Below are 16,672 nucleotides of genomic sequence, written 5' to 3' on the forward strand. Positions count from 1 at the left end.
GTTTTGCAAATTACAAGACTGAAGTCCAGATGGATTAAATGATGTGCCTAATGATACTCAGCAGAGATGATGATGGGGCCCAAATCCTGTCAGTCTGACCCCAAATTCCTAATGTGCCTCTAGTCCACGTGCCTCTCCTTGAAGATGTCCTTATGTGACTGAGGAGGAAATAGTCGTAAAGAAGTAAAGAATGCTGCTGAGGGTCAACACCAGAAAGAGGTAAAGTGACTTGGCCAGGGTCCCCCGCCGAATTAGAGCTGAAGCTGGCTCTCCTTCTCAGTTATCAGGGGAGAGTGTCTTGCTTGGAGAGAGTCTGTGACTAAACCCTTCAGAGTCCATGCCAAGCTCAGGGTGGACCGACAGAGCCTGGGGCCTTCTCTTCCACCCCTGTTCTTTGTGTGGTTTGAGAACCGTGGGAAGATAGTTTCATGTCAGCTGGAGAGCTCCTAAGTATACATGGGTGGGAATTTAGCTCGTAACCAAGTGGTCTCCAGAAGGACACAGAGCAGCAAAGGGCCCCAAAGCCCCTCTCATTCAGAGGTTTCAAAAACAGATCCTTTATGAAGGAGATCATTGACGGATAAGAGACACAGTTTAGGAAGAGAGCCCTAAACAAGAAAGTGTCTTGTCAAGTCTCTGGTCCAACAACTCACCCAACCTTACGAGCAATGGTGAGCTCTGGAGTCAGGCAGTCCTAGGTTCAAGTCCTGGCTTACCAATTATTAGTGCTGCAACTTTGGGTAAGTCACGTACTCTCCTGAGCTCAAGTTTCCTCATCTGTAAGGTGAAAACAAATGATTCCTCTTTCACAACAACAAGGTTATTGTGAGGATTAATTAGCAATTAGTATGTACTGAGCACTCATATGTACTAGGCACTGTTCCAAGTGTATATTATTAGCTCTTTTATTAAATGAGATGATACATATAAAGTACTTAATACAGTGCTAGACACTTAGTGGGTCTGCAACTCATAATAATGATGATGAAGATGAGGATGATGAAAATACCACCAGAAATGACCAGGTCAGTGCCTCCTGAGGGTCCCACTCCATTATTTGATTGATGGGATTTTTGTATGATGCTCCCCCTCACCCAAGGTGGCCCCCTCAGGAAAGACAGCTCACAGGCACCTCCTCACTCCCACCCCCAACCAGGTGAATAAATTCACTGAAAGTTCTCCCCAACGTCTGCATTCTGCAGCTGTGTTTCTCCTCTGCGCACTCCGGTATCAGTAGAGCCCTTCCTGAAACCCTGAAACACACTGTCTCCTTCATTTCTCTGATGCGCAGACAAGTAACTCCACAGATACAGGAGACAGTGACTGAGCAGGTTCTCGGCGAATCCACATCCACTGCTAGGGACTATCCCTCTCTTCTCGGTCTTCACACATCATCGGTATAAGGTTTTTCCCAAACATCGTTGAGGGTCAACACGCAAATTCCCTATTGCTGAAGTGACCCTTTTAGCCTCACAGAAGAGCAAAATTTTGCTATAACCACCACCACCTAGACCTTCCTTTCACTCATCTCCCAGAGGCCCTTGAGTGCTCTCTCTGGATCACCTACAGTCCCTACCCTGCCTGTCCTCACAGGTGCGTCATGGACCTGGTGACATGGGCTCTCTGAAAGGAGCCAGGTGCCCTCTGAGACTCTCTTCATCTTGTTTGCCCCTTAATTATGCTTGCCCCACTATTGCTGTTCGCTCATCACTCTCCACCAAAATGTCTACTGTGCCTCTATCACAAGCCTGGAGGTGAGAAAGTTCTGCATTCTCTCCATCATCCATCCGTGCTTGCTCCAAATGCACCCTATGAAAGCCCCTTCGTTGGTCTATGACATTTTTTCAAAGCCGCAGCATATTCTGGGATTGAGTGCCTGCATGTTCCAGCAGGTTCCTCCCTTCTGGACCTCTAATTTCACTTTCTCTCCATGGCGTTTATTTTAGGGGGAGAGAGGGTTAATTATATTGAACTATAATACACATTCAAAAAACTGCACAAATCTTAAGTGCAGAGCTCAATAAATTTTCATAAAGTGAAGACACCCCATGTAAACAGCATCAAGTTAAGAACATTACTACACCCAGAAACCCCTGCCAGTCATTACCATCCCTGAGCATAACATTATAGATTTGCTTTTGCCTTTTCTTGGTCTTAATATAAACGACATCACTATTTGTCCTCTTTTGTGTCTGGCTTCTTTCATTCAACATTATGTTTGTGAGAGTCAGCCATACAACTCTGAGAATATTCACCCATATCCATCCATATTCTCAGAGCTGTATGGCTGCCTTAGCCTTTTGCAATCTGACTTTGTCTCATCGATCTGTGTGCAGCCCCTTGGTTTTATTTCCACCCCCCCCCCAACCTGGCTGGTTGCAATAGTCTAACTTGTATCCCTGCCTCTAGTCTTTTCTTTTCCAACCTATCCTTCATCTGTTGTGCCAGACTAACCTTTCCAGAGCTTAGCACTCATCAAGTCTTCCCTTGCTCCAAACATTCTATGGCCCTCTGTTATCCATGGCAAACTCAAGGCTATTTACAATTTGACTTCAATGTTTCCAGCTTCAGCAAACAGCTCTTCTCCCTCCCCACACTTTCCGTGTTCTAACTACTTAGACAGCATAAGCTGTTCCGTAAACATGCCTACCCTTTTCTGCTTCCATACCTTTGCTCATGCTATTCCTTCAACTGGAATATTATTCCCACTGGCAAAATCCTTCAAGACTCAGATCAAATGTCACTTCCCCTTGTGATACTTCCTCCAGTCACTCCAGAAAAAATAATTGCTATCTTCTCTCAGCTCCCATGGTAAGGCTTTGCTCATGCTGAGAGATATCACTTATGAGTTCTTTTAAAGTTAATTACCACTTTTCACCCATTCTAAGACACATTTTTATTCCTCTCTGAAATCTGGATGCCCCTTGCCATTGATGACATCTTGTAATTGGCAGTATTTTTCTTCTTGGTAATACACAAAATAATGGTGTCTTAGATTTGATGAAATGCCGTATTTCATTTTTTATCTCAGTACATTCTAGAACAACTCTCTGGCACCACGCTGCATTGTATAGTTAGTTTACATCTCTGGGTCCCTTTCCATGTGTGAGACCATAAGCACACACAAAGCACACAGTATGTGTTTGTTGAATAAACAAGTATTATTCATTATTACCTAGACACCTTCTGTCCATATTTCTACTGTGGCATGGGGAAGGCCTCTCAGCGTGGCTCTTCATGAGACTGCTCACAAGCGGAAGAGGATTTTGCTTTGGGTACTGAGGACCAGCTGACAGTTCGGGGAGGTGTGGAGTCAGCCACAGAGGTCTCCTTTCCCTGCAGCTGGCATAGCTTGTGGGGGGAGGGTAATTTACAAGTAAATTTAATGCATGATCAGCAAAGCAAGCTTCAATTATAACATCCTTCCTATCATGTAAATATGGTTTGCTTCAAGAATCTGATTTATGGCTTGGTTTTCAGGAGCACACTGTGACAGGAAAAAGTACATCCTAACCAGCCAGTCTTGTTCCAAGTCTCCCTCTTTGAATAACAACAGTGTCTTCTCATTGGCTTTTTTCTAATAAAATCAATTATTTCCTCTGTCCCCTCAATCCAGGGCTATATTATATGACATAACAGAAGACATAGAGAAAGAGGTCTTCTGACTTTAGTGATATTTTAGTTACTTTTTGCCAATTTCTTAATATTACGGCCATTCAAATTTTGTAGGCGATTTTAGTAAAATCCAGAATGTTCTATTGTTTTCTATGTGCTCCTAAAGTTGGGAAATACCACATATATTGTCGACTGCTTTGAAATTACCCACTTTATATGATTAATGATATTCTTTCCCTGATATTGCACTACCCTGTACAAGTGAGCATAGAACCCCCTGACATTGGATGGATCTTTGTCTATGTTTAAAGGATTACTTTGAATGGAATTTTGCTCCTATATTCAATAGTTACCCTGAACAAGGTAACAATTTTCTAGGATTTTCTCCAGTTTTAGGTCAGTTTGATAAAGCGTTCACAATGAGTATCAGGTGTTGCTTTCCATTGGATGGTTATCCTGGGCATATCAAGGGCATGGAGACTATAAGGCATGGTCAAGTTCAAGTGCACGGCCATCTGGACTTTTTGGGGGAAGTTTCTTTGATTGATATATTCATTTTGTCAGGATCTAGGAAAGCACTTAATTCTTTTATACAATATTCAGTATCTGTTAGCAAATTTGATTATCTCTGGGAATTTTCTAAATTCCATTGTCTCCTTTCAAAGATGGCAGATACAAGCACTCACAATGTGAAAAAAACAAATAAAAACTTACTTGCTGTCAAGAGCAGTGACCTCTGGCTAATAAAATCAGAAATGAGAGGAAATAGAGGGGTGAAAATGGATTTTTTAAAACTATATCCTTCTGTAATGTTTGAATTTTTTCCATGAACATGTATTCTTTTTATTAAAGAAAAAAAAAGTTTCTTTTATCACTTCGTTCTGTTTTCTTTATTGCCATTGGTTCCATTTTTCTCTCTTTCATTTTGAGAAACTTAGCCAGAAAATGACTCAGTTCATTCAAAAAGTCCAACAACAACAGAACAACAAAAAGATTTTTTAAAAACCTACATTTTCATTTCTATTTTTTATTATTGCTTTTCCTTTTCAATTTTCTTATTATCTATGCTCTGATTTTTTTTCAATATTAGGTTTAATCTTATAATAGAAATCAAATAAAACTTATATGTCTAAAAAATAAACTTATTTGGGGGAAGGTAGGGACCTTATAGAAAATCTGAGGGTACCACAGACAGACCCCTCTGCAGACGAAGGCAGAGACATACAGCTTCAGGGGCTGTACCCCCTGAATATCTATTCAATATAATCCAGTGTGTAAATGCCTTTTGCATATATTTTCTCATTAATTATTCTGTGAGTTGTTCTTATCCCCATTTTACAGAAGAGAAAATGGAGTCCTAGTGAGGTTGAATGATTTGCCCAAGACAGCACACGGAAAGTGACAAACTTGGGGCTATACTTCTGAGCTTAAGGGGCCAACCTGATTTTTCCACCACACCACAGCTTCAACTTTAAGTGAATTATTGATTTCCTAGCTCCTCATATTGGTTTTGTTCCCTTTGTTTAAAGTGGGTACCAGATGCCTCATGGTGTTTCTTTGCTACTCTTCTTAGCAAGGTTCCCTGTGTCTTGTATGTTCTTCTCTGGACATCATCTTATGCTGGGTATGAGTCTTTCAGGGGGTCACTTGACTTATTGTTACTTTGAAGGTCCTCAAGGAACAACCCAGAAGTGAGTCATAGAGCCTGGAATTCAATCTTCCTCACTTCAGTACCCCTGGGACATGACAGCACAACCTCTAGGAGCAGGGAAGGGAGGTGGGGTACACTTGGGAAGCCCTTTGGCTTTAGTTTTCCCTTTTTTAAATGGGGCAAATGTTCATTGTCAGCAATTTTAATTGAAAAAACAACAACATGTCAATCATTTACCATGTGCCTGACCCTGTCTTAGCACTTCATAACTAGAAAGGGACAAAGCTGGAATGTTAACCTGGGTCTGAAAGCCTCCAGGGCCTTCTACCTACTGCCCTACACCCTGCTACCCCTTACTATGGTACCCTGACTGGCCCACCCTCCCTAAATGACTGGCAGAAGATCAAAGGGACATGGAAAGAGATGCCACACCCTTCCAAATACCTCTTGTCTCTCTTTTTATGAAAAGTATCTCTTGCCAAAAGCCTGCATTTTTAATGTTCATGAAAATAATATTATGATCAATGAAAAATTAATAGTCTGTGTCTATTTCTAGGCATTTATTTGTCTCCTAATCCATGATAACATGAATTACTTTGAGAGAAATCTCACTCACTCTGGGTTTATTTTCTTCTTTTTCTTTTTAATAATTTGTTTGTGTGTTTGTTTTTACTTATTTATTTTTAGAGAGAGAGGAAAGGAGAAAGAGGGAGAGAAACATCACTGTGTGGTTGCCTCTCACTCATGCCCCTAACGGGGGACCTGACGTGCAACCTAGTCATGTGCCCTGACTGGGAATTGAACCAGTGACACTTGGCTCGCAGGCCGACGCTCAATCCACTGAGCCACAACAGCCAGGGTGGGTTTATTTTCTTCTTAACTCACATAACCAGAGTGTTACTAGGGCTTGCTTTAATTTTAAAATATCTCTGCACATGTATATTTGGGAGATCTACTAAGACTGGGAGCAAGACTACCATCTCTCATTGTGATGATATAATCCACTTTTATACTGGCCTCTTCAGGCTCCCTAACAGCCCAAACACCCCAACTTTGTACACATGAAACCCTCCACCTGGAAAGCTTTTTCCCCCAACTATAAACTACACCCAGGTTTCAGAGCCCAAATTAAATTCCACCTTCTCCATGAAGGCTTTGCTGGTTGTCTCTCCAAGGATATAATCCCTCTGTCTTCCGAATGCTCTGCCCATTGAGTACATCCAACTTCACACTATTATTGTGTTGCTCAGGGCTGCCTCTCCATCAGGCCGTGACTATCCTTCTCTGTCTCCTCTTGAGCCTCCGCCCAGGGCCTGGTACATAGTAGGCACTCAGAGAGACATCTGTTGAATCACACCGGTGATGCCCAAGGCTCATCATCTTCACTTTCTGTCAAGTCTCCTATTCCCTGCTCAGCTCTCAGATCCTTGCAGTCAGATCCTCCTGATCCTCCATGTAACTCTGTCCTTCTCAATTTTATTTCACTCTTCACTAGCTATCACATGCTTGGGTGATCATTTAGCTGATGTAACAAACCACTCTAAGATTCTGTAAGCTGCTATGTTTGCTTATGACTGTCATCTGGGCAGTTCTGCTGGTCTTGCTAGAGATCATGCATGTGGCTGTGTTCAGGTGGCAACCTGGTGGGACACTTGGGATTCTCCATGTCTCCAGTTAGTCATGGGACCGCTCACTTCCATGCAGCCTCTCCATGTGTGCCTTCCAGCAGCGCAGCCAGTTTTTACGTGGCAGCTCAGGTCCCCAAGAGGCAGAAGGAAAAGCCGCAAGCCTTAAGGTTTAGGCCCCAAATGGGCACAGTGTCACCTCCATCATGTTCTGTTGCAAAGCACATAACAGACCCAGTCCAAATTCAAGGGCAGAGGATATCAAAATGTCATGAATACCAGGAAATATAGTTCATTGGGGTCACCAGTGTCACAGACCACCACACTACACGTCAGGGCTATTTGACTCTGTGTCGGTCCTCCTCCCATGAGCGGAGCTCCTTGAGGGCAGGAGCTGTGTCCCTAAAGCCAGCACAGTGTCTAACACAGAGTGAGGACTTAGTGGAGAAGAAAGAAGAAAAAATTCCCAAATAGGGGTCTGCAAATCTCAGCTCTGGACCAGTTTTACCATGGCATGACCTTGGACTAGTCCCTGCTCCTCTCTGGGCCTCATTTTCCCAGTCTATACCATGAGAGGTTGAACAGATCTTCAAATTCTTTCAGATGCAACTGACATTCTGTGATTCCACTAGGTACAGTACTCACCACAGACCCATGCCCCAGTCATGCCCCAGTCCTGGCGGTTCCCTGAATAGGCCACTTACAGGCATCTTCTCCTCTTCATGTGTTATTCTCTCTGCCTGGACTATCACATTCTCTCCCCACTCATCCTCTTAGGACATAATGTATATATTTTTAAACCTCATGTGCAGAGTTTGAGTTAACTACCTCCTCAGCTTGATACATATTCATCATCAATCATTCTATGCAACACCCTTCTCATGTTTTTGTTTCCCCTTCATCCCCAAACCTCCTTCCTCCCCCAAACTCCAACATGGTTCCTCCTCCAATGTACCCGATACCATGTCATATATTATCTATCCTTGTAAAATATCCATTCCTCTGGCAATGAGTGCCCACGTTCCCTCCACTTCTCCGTTTTCACCAACAACACTCTGTAGACGTTCTTGTACAGCCCTCCTGAGACATCTGCAGGTGAGTCGCTCTATGGTATATATACCTAGTATTGGGACTGATGGATCCCAGCGACCAGGAAACAGGAACTGCTTGAGTATTTAAAACAGAGAGAGAATGAGGGGAAATGTTACTTAGAGGATAAAAGAGCTGAGGAGCTACTTGGTGACATAGAGGCAGTCAGAAACTAGCAACAGTGGCAAACTGCTACCTTACCTAGCCAAAGGGCCCGAGAGAGCAGGGGTTACCTGGTAAAGCTAAAATCATAATCGACCTGCCCAGCCAGAACTGAACCCCAACGGGAGGCAGCGCTGCTGCTCGGAGATGCCACCTGAGGCTGAGGGGGTGGAAGAGAAATAGCCTGGCTGCCTCTTTCCTCTCATCCTCCAACTTCCTGTTAGTGCCTCTCAATGGAGGTCAGCTGACGCGAGGCTTGGGAAACACAACCTGCAAGTACCAGACCCCATAATACAGAGCAGAGCAGGAGAGGGACAAGAAACGGATCTCAGAGCACACAAGCCTGCAGCTAGCACCTCAGCAGGCATACACCCAACGTCACTGAATCTGCCAGGCTGCTCTCCAGGTGGCTGTGACAGTTTAACACAGCCCACGTGTTGCCAACACTTCGCATTATCCAACTTTCTAATTTTTTTTGATTGATGGGTATAAAATTGAATCTTGCGTTTCTCTCAATTACTGACGAGGCTGAGCGTTTCTTCACGTACTTGTCAACCATTCAAGTTTCTGGGAAGGCAGAGAGATTCAGAGGTTCAGAGAGGTTGGGTCAGTTCCCAGGTTTACAGCTAGGATTTCTACGCCCCTGCCTTTAGTTGGACTGGAAACATGGAGCTGTTTAGTGTGGGGACTTTGGCTCTTTCTATCAGGTATTTCTCAAGTTCAGACTGAAACACTAACTCCTGAGACATGTGAAAGACCCACAGCCCACCTTCCTGCCCTGGAAACCAGGTTGGAAGCAAATTACCAATGGCGCTGTCCAGCTCTTCCCTCCCCACAGCTCAGGTGCTCTTGCAGCTCTGGCAGGCCCAGGGATCCCCAGACCTGGTTGCTGAGGCTTGAGGGCTCCCTTGAGATAGCAATGACGTGGTTCCTACAGCTCTGAGCAAATGGAAAAGGGATGGCAGGACCCTGCCTACTGCAAGGGACAGAAGGTGCGTGAGGGTCCCCAGGAGATGCAGCATCCCATCAGTACAATAGGACCCTGAAACAGCCTGCATCGTCCCCCAGGAACAAGGCTTCCCCTCAGGTCTGTGGGGCCAGGAGAGTTTTCCTGTCCTCCATTGCCCCACTTCACACCCAGAAGATGAAGCTCCCTACAGCTCAGCAGGCAGAAATAGGATCAAGGAGGAGCTTGAGGGCAGAGTCTGAGTGTCCAAGGGCGTGGTGGGGTAAGTTGGAGTAAACACACCATCGCCATGTGCTGTCAATGCTACCTTTGGATGCCACCTTCCAGCTTAGGCTAATGGTCCTGGAACTGTGACTGGGAACAATGGTCTCAAATGCTCCCTTCCCTTGAGACTGAATAGAGACTGTTTTCCTCTAAGCCCCATTCACAGGAAACTCCCAGGACCCAGCCAGCAAGAAGATGAAGAGCCAGTGCTGATGCTTCTCAGCTCAGGTATGTGTCAGCTGATGAACAAGGCATCAGGGTGACTCTAGGAGCAATGCATCTCCTTTTCTTTCTTAGAAAATGGTTGTGAAGTAACAAAATGTCAGAGCTGGATGGTCACATCAAACCTGCCTTATGGTGCACATGGAAAAACGGGCTCACAGAGGGCAAGCAAGCTGCACAGCACTGGGGAAGACACTCTAGGCCTACAATCCCAGCGGTGCTCCCTGCTCAGGTGATTTCTAGCAGCCCTCGTGATGAAAGTCCTCATCCTCAGCAGCCCACTGCTGGATTTAAGGGTTGCAATGAAACTGGAATATTCCCCTAGATATCAAAAAGGCATAGCCTTTGTTTTTACAATTTCACCCTGATTCATTTGGGCTCATGTAGCTTATAGAAATCTTGTTTCTCCCATGGAAACAGCAAAGAAATGACTTTCTGTGTCAGATCCTTGGGAACTGTAGGACTCCAGAAGCACTCTGCTCCTCATCTCACAGAGCCCAGGGGGAACCAGAGAAACCCCAAGCCTGGTGTTTCCTGGGGAGCAACACTACAAAGCTGGAACAAATATCAAAGGAAGATGTGATTGGTGAAGTGGTGACTTCAGAGTTGGGAGATTTAGGTGCAAGTTTCGGTTTTTCACTGATTTTCTGTGTGACCTTGAGCAGGTGGTGTCCCATTCTGGGCCCATTTTATCACCCATAATTTTGAGGAAAAATGATAAGATTGCTCTCTAAACGCCCTTCGCATGTCAGCTCTGACTGGGGTCCTAGGGTTCCCTTGTACTGTCCCTGGACATCACCTCCAGCCACCCCTCTATGCTTACAAAGCCAGGGAGGGGAGAGAGGGTGTCTCTTGGCCATGTTTTCTTTCCATTTAAACTCAAATTTACTAAGTGACTTGTCCATATTTCTCTGGAAGTGACAGCTGGTGGATACGGAGTACATGGGGTGCTTTGTCCAGATCTGACCAGGGAAATCGAGGGAAAAAGCAATCTCCAAATAACTCTGGGCTGACATTGGTGCTATAAGATGATGTGAATTTTGCTGTTTACAGAAATAAGTCCAGTGTGAGTCGAGGCTATTTGATGTTTAAAACCAGATGGTATTTCCTGCCTTGATTAGCCTCAGAGCTTTGGTTCCCATGGCAACCCCAAGTTCCACCCACTGCAACTTCCCTGTTCTCTGAGCTTCTTCCTCTTCCATCACTGTGCCAAGGTCCCTGAAGAATAAACTCACTAACTAGCATGTGCCCAGTACTTTACAGTTTACAACACACTCCAGTATGTATGACCTCATTTGCTTCTCACCACAACCTTGCCAGATAGCATTTGATATTCCCTCCATTTTTCGGACGAGAAAACCAAAGCCTGAGAGCTGAGGCGATCTCCCCTCTTAGTGTTCAGTGCTGTCAGAGGACCCAGACCCAGGTTTTATGATGTTGGACCTCATGTGGGGTTCGCTACACCAGGATGATTTTGAATGCCCTGCTCTGCAGATCATCTACTTGCTTATGATTCCTAAGTGATTTCTATACACATATTGGGTCTAGATCAAGGTGTGACATCTTAAGTCAAGTTACTTAACTTCTATGTGCCTTCCTGTCATCATCTGTAAAACGGGTAGTAATGATGGTACCTCCAGATGGACAGAAGAATGAAATTAGTACTCGTGTAAAAGCACAGCAAGTGCTCACTGGATTTGAAGGGAGAAATGAGAAGTCTGGGTGAGTCTCAGATCTACTCTAACCACGCAGTAAGGTTGGGTGGGCCGTTTTGTCTGTTGCCGCGACTTCTCCCTCTGTGTGACAGCGTCACGGTGCTCAGACGGATGTTGTACGGGGTGAGATGGATGCATGGAAGGTCCTGGGAGAGCACCCTTGCTCCCAATGCTGTGTGCACACACATCTCCTGAGGACCCTGGGGAGATGCGGATTCTGACTCAGCGATGTGCGCACGTCTGCATGTCTTACAAGCAGACAGTGAATGCCAGAGCTGCTGGTCCATGGACTGACTACACTTTGGGTACCAAGACTGTAGACAGGAAAGCATCACTCAAGTGTTATCAACGATCAATCACGAAGAGTGCTGTGCCCACAGGCCTCCAGTTACAAGCTCAGTCAAAAGCTCAATAAGCTTGGAAAGCTCACTGGGTGTGTCAACAGGAGCCTAATGTGAAGAGTTTTTCCGGGTAAGAAATTTCTGTCAGGATGGGGGCTCCTTAGGCACCCTGTCCTAGACTCTGGGCATCCAAGAACCCCCACAGAGCTCTGGTGAAAGCTAAACCTGATATCGGGCTCTCAACAGAGGATATAAAAACGTCAGTGTGTTACATCAAAACATGCTCACTGATAATGACTTCTGTAATTCTTTAAAAATAAAAATAAACTTTTTAAGTTAAAAGTAGTTTATGTGACTCAGGAATGCTAAGTGATCTATATGTTCAAGTGCATGATAGAAAGTAGATCAGAGCAGAGCTCTTACACAGATCTAAGGAATAGCCTGCACCTTGCACTTCTGTCCAGTTCTTTCTTTGCTTTCTGTTCTTCATTTATGTAAGTGCAGGTTGTAACTGAATGGTATGTATTAAGTTCATTGCTAAACAATAAGCAAACATTTCCTGTTCATTCTTGCAACTCATTTGGCCGGGTTATCCCTGCCCTGGTCGCAGGTCCATAACCCAGCTCCTCCGACTGCTATCAGCTCAGGTTCATTAATGAAGCTGTGCAGATGTGCACCTGGCAGAGCACAAGGTTCCCTTTAGGGACGCTGGTGACAAAGAGCTCATATGGCCCTGACCCGGAAGGAATGGGAAGAGGAAATGGGCTGTTAAAGGCAGCTATGTCAAGCACTGTGGTGAGCACTTGTCTTGCATGCTTAGCAGATGGTCCAACGGCCCTGTGGGCAGGGACCGTCATCTCCCCAGGGTGCTGTAGTGCCTGAGGATGTTACCACTGCCATACCCGTGAGTCTGTGGCTCCAGGTGGCCCCATTGACATTCCCTCAGAGGATCCCGTCTGACTCAGGCTCTTGACCACCGGTGAAGTTAGTAATAGCGGCTTGCCCCGAGGCTATCTCACAATGAAGCCAACCTACAGAAGCTGCAGTCACACTGGTGCACAGCCTCCCATTCTAGATTCTTCTTTAGGGACGGAATTCCCCTCCACACACACAGCGTTACCATTTATAAAGCCCCTGCTCACAGCCTGGGTTCCCGGGAACACACGGAGTGGACATCATCCTACAGGATGTGGTTTATGCACGGGTCTCTGGGAGGACCCCTGTGGCCCAGAAGGGGACAAGTGGAACTCAGCAGAGAGAAGCTGGTGGCGGTGGCAGGGGAAGTGGAGGCCATGGGGTTGGAGCCCCTCAGAGGCGTTGGCAGCTGAGAAGTCTGGGCAGCAGGTATCTGTGCCAACACGGAGGTGCTTCTGAAAACACTCGCCTGAGACTCAAAGGGAGTGTTTTTGATTGTGATGAAAGTAGAGACAGCTGTTTTTGCTGAAAGAGCCATAAATGAAGTGGAGAAGGTCTGCTACCCCTGGAGGCCAGAAGTGAGAGCCTAAGGAGCAGCAAGATGGTGCCACCCGCAAGGCTTCTGAGCCCTTGGACGGTTTCCACCCCTCCACCCCCAGCTCGCCCTCTGGGGATCCTGGTAAGGTGGCCCACCTCACTCACAAAGTGTTTTCTGGGTGGGGATTTGGAGACACACAGGCCTGAAACCCTCTTGTGATGAAGGGGAAAGAAAGGTGTACCTGTGGGGGTGAGGGGGGGTGGTAGACCAAGGCTGGTTGCGTCTCTCCCACTGAAGGGCAAGGCTGATGAGATGAACAGGCTGACACAAGGGTGGAAGACCAGCCAAGTCGCGGGCTCCCCTTTTCCTTCTTCTTCTTTTAAAGTTACAATAGAACATTTATATTTATATACATATACATATAGATGTGCCATTTGAACCATTTTAAAGTGTATAATTTAGTGACATTAAGGACACCCACAGTGTTGTATACCCATCACCATGATCTAGTTCTTGAACTTTTTCATCACCCCAAAAGGAAATCTACTCATTAAGCAATGGCACGCCATTTCCCCAAGCCCTGGCTTTCTGTATTTATGTATTTGCCTATTCTATACATTTCAGATAAATGGAATCATGTAACACGTGGTCTTTTATGCCTGGCTTCTTTCATTTAGCATAACATTTTCAAAGTTTATCCATGTGATAGCATGGATGAGAACTTCATTCCTTTTTGTGGCTGAATAACATTACATTGTGTGGAGGTATACCATATCTTTTTTATCCATTCATCTATTAATGGCCATTAAATTGTTTCTACCTTTTGACTATTGTAATAGTGCTATGAATATTTGAGTACAAGTTTTTGACTACCTACTTTTAATTCTTTTGGGCATATATCTAGGAGTAGAATTGCTGGGTTATATGGTAATTCTGCTTCACTTAGTGAGGAACCACTCCTCCTTCTTTTTATATATGTTCAGACTCTTGGGACTGGAAGGGACCTCAAAAGTGACTTTGAACAGTGTTTCTCAGGCTTTTGGATTTCACACATCAGTAAAATTAAAACTATCATCATTACCACCCTTCCCCCAAAAGTATTAGTAGTGACTTTTGTCAAGATCAAGGTCAGCCCTATGAAATGAATGTTTAGTGTCAGGTATACTCGTTGCCTTGTACTTACTTTTATTATATCACCTCCACCATTGGGTCATTTGGGAAGCACTTGCCTGGTCCAATCCTTATCCAAAGTCTGAATTCCCCTCTCCAGCTGCCCTGAGCTTGAACAGCCTGTGGGATACTTGCCTCTCCAGGTAACTGTGGTTCCCATGGTCTCCCCAGTATTTTTGCTCTGCCCACTGGGGCCCCACAAACCTTGGCCTCATTTCATCTTCTTCAAAACTGGGACCCACCACACCTTGTCTCCCAAATGCTCTACAGGGAGCAGCATAGCAATGTGAAATCCTGATACCAGGAGAGGTGATGAGGCATTCCCCTGACTTGTAAAGATTTTTAGAATACAGCAAATCTCCAAGCTATGTAAAGTGCCTCCCTCCCCTTCAAAAAAAATTGTAAACAAGCTATATAAACAAGGTATTATTTTTTTTTTTTGCTGTTATTGTTATTGGCTGAGCTTATACCAATTCAACATTTCTCTGCGTGCTGGGCAGCAGCAATACAGCCTGGAGGAAATGTGGACCCTTCATGAGAATGAGGTGAGCCCTGCATTCAAACTGACTGTCCCTTGCTAACTGGGTGACTTTGGTGAGGTTCATTAATATATGTGTACCACAGTCACCGAATTGAAAGGGAATTTTAAAACCTCACAGGGCTATTATGAAGGTGGCAAGGCCACTTATAGAAGCACCCACCCGGCACCACAGGTGCTCGCTCCGTAGCAATTATCGCTGGAAGGAATCTGAGCAGAGTTTTGTACCTTGAACGAGCAAAGTCAAAGTGAGAAGACAAATTCACCATTATTTAATATACATTGGGCAAACAGAAAATCCTTCCAAGAATCAATTCCCTGTATGAAAGTAACAATAAAATAACATTAAAGCATAATGGTAAGAAACATGGGACCCACTCTGCAGAGTGAAACAAAATGGCATCCTGGTCTCTTACTGAAGAATAGAGTGGTCCTGCTGAGGCCTTAGGGTAAGGCCAAACCCTACCCTAGGCACCTGAAAGGTGCAGACAAGGTCTCCCTGAAGAGGACAGCCATGCTCTGTGTCTGTGAGCCCTGAGGAGGCAGCTCCAAAAGGAGCTGGAAACCTTGGACGAATCTCACAATGATGGGAGTTGGTTCACCCCACTGGGCAAGGCCCTGAGGAGGAAGCCCTGGGTGACAGGGAGATGGGGTGGAAGGAAGTTGAAGACAAGTCTGCTGGGCTTTCTGCTCTCTCCCACTACTGGTGACTGTGTTCATTCCCCTTCTGTCTTGCCTGAGCTTTGGTGACTCAGTCTGTAGAGACTGGCTTCTCAGCTGAGGGGATAAAAATTAAGACAGGGTCTAATCCCCTCTTACGCTGCATGTTAGAGAAGAGCCCCCTCAGGGCATCGGGGAGACTGGCAAGCTCTCTAGAACTATTCAGGGAGAACCCCCACCCCAGGGCAGATGACTCACAACCCACCTCCCAGGGAGCAGATTCACTATCCCTGGCTGGTCCTAAAGAATTCGGTATTGATTTTATCAAGGAAAGCATCAGCATTCACTTTACATGTTTAACAGGATCTATTGGTTAATAACATGTGATTATCTTGCTGGAAATGGACAAGGACAGACGGCCATGGATGGTGCTCCACAACACCTTCAGTCTGGGCTTCAGGATCTTCTCAGGGCGGGTCCCCAGCCTGCAGAAGGTACCTTCTTAGGAACACAGGTCAGAGTGGATGTCACAGCTGTCTAGCCTTGGCTGGGCCTGCGCGGCACTGTCTTGGGCAGCTCTAAGGCAAGAGTGGACTGGGAGGCTTCCCTGATTCCTCTCTGCCTGCTGGGCCAGCTCCTGCAACAGGCTGGAAAGCCTTCCTGCTTCTTTCTGCCTGCATCGCTGGGCGTGCCGATGACAGACACCCCAAGTCAGGCACAGCTGGAGGGCAGGGATCCACTGCCAACCTTGGCATTCTTAGGGCCCTGATGCCAGCAGAGCCATCTAGGTTGCTGCCACCTCTGGCTGAGGACTGCTGCTTCTGGCCTCACCCACCCAGCCATGGCTATATTCGGGCAGGTGGAAGAGGGGAGAGGGGAGAGGGGATTTCTTAATAGGCAGCCATTGTGATTTCTCATTAACTGCACAACTCCACAGTGTAAAAAGGGCTTTCTCACCTTCACCTGATCCTTGGCACCTTGGGGATCCCCAAGATAAACTGAAGCTCCAGGAGTGAAAGAAACATGCCTACTATTATCTCATAAAAAGTGGCTGAGCCAAAAACCCCTGTGCTGGGACCAACTCTAGAATTGGTGCTCTTTCCAGGATTACAAATGGCTTCTATGCATTTTAAAGAATCAGAAATCAGAAAAACAGGTACCTAACTTACCCCCCGACGGTATTTAACCCATAAATATGAT

Source organism: Furipterus horrens, unplaced genomic scaffold, assembly GCF_987537825.1.
Source record: "Furipterus horrens unplaced genomic scaffold, mFurHor1.1.pri manual_scaffold_4, whole genome shotgun sequence".
Lineage (NCBI taxonomy): Eukaryota > Metazoa > Chordata > Mammalia > Chiroptera > Furipteridae > Furipterus > Furipterus horrens.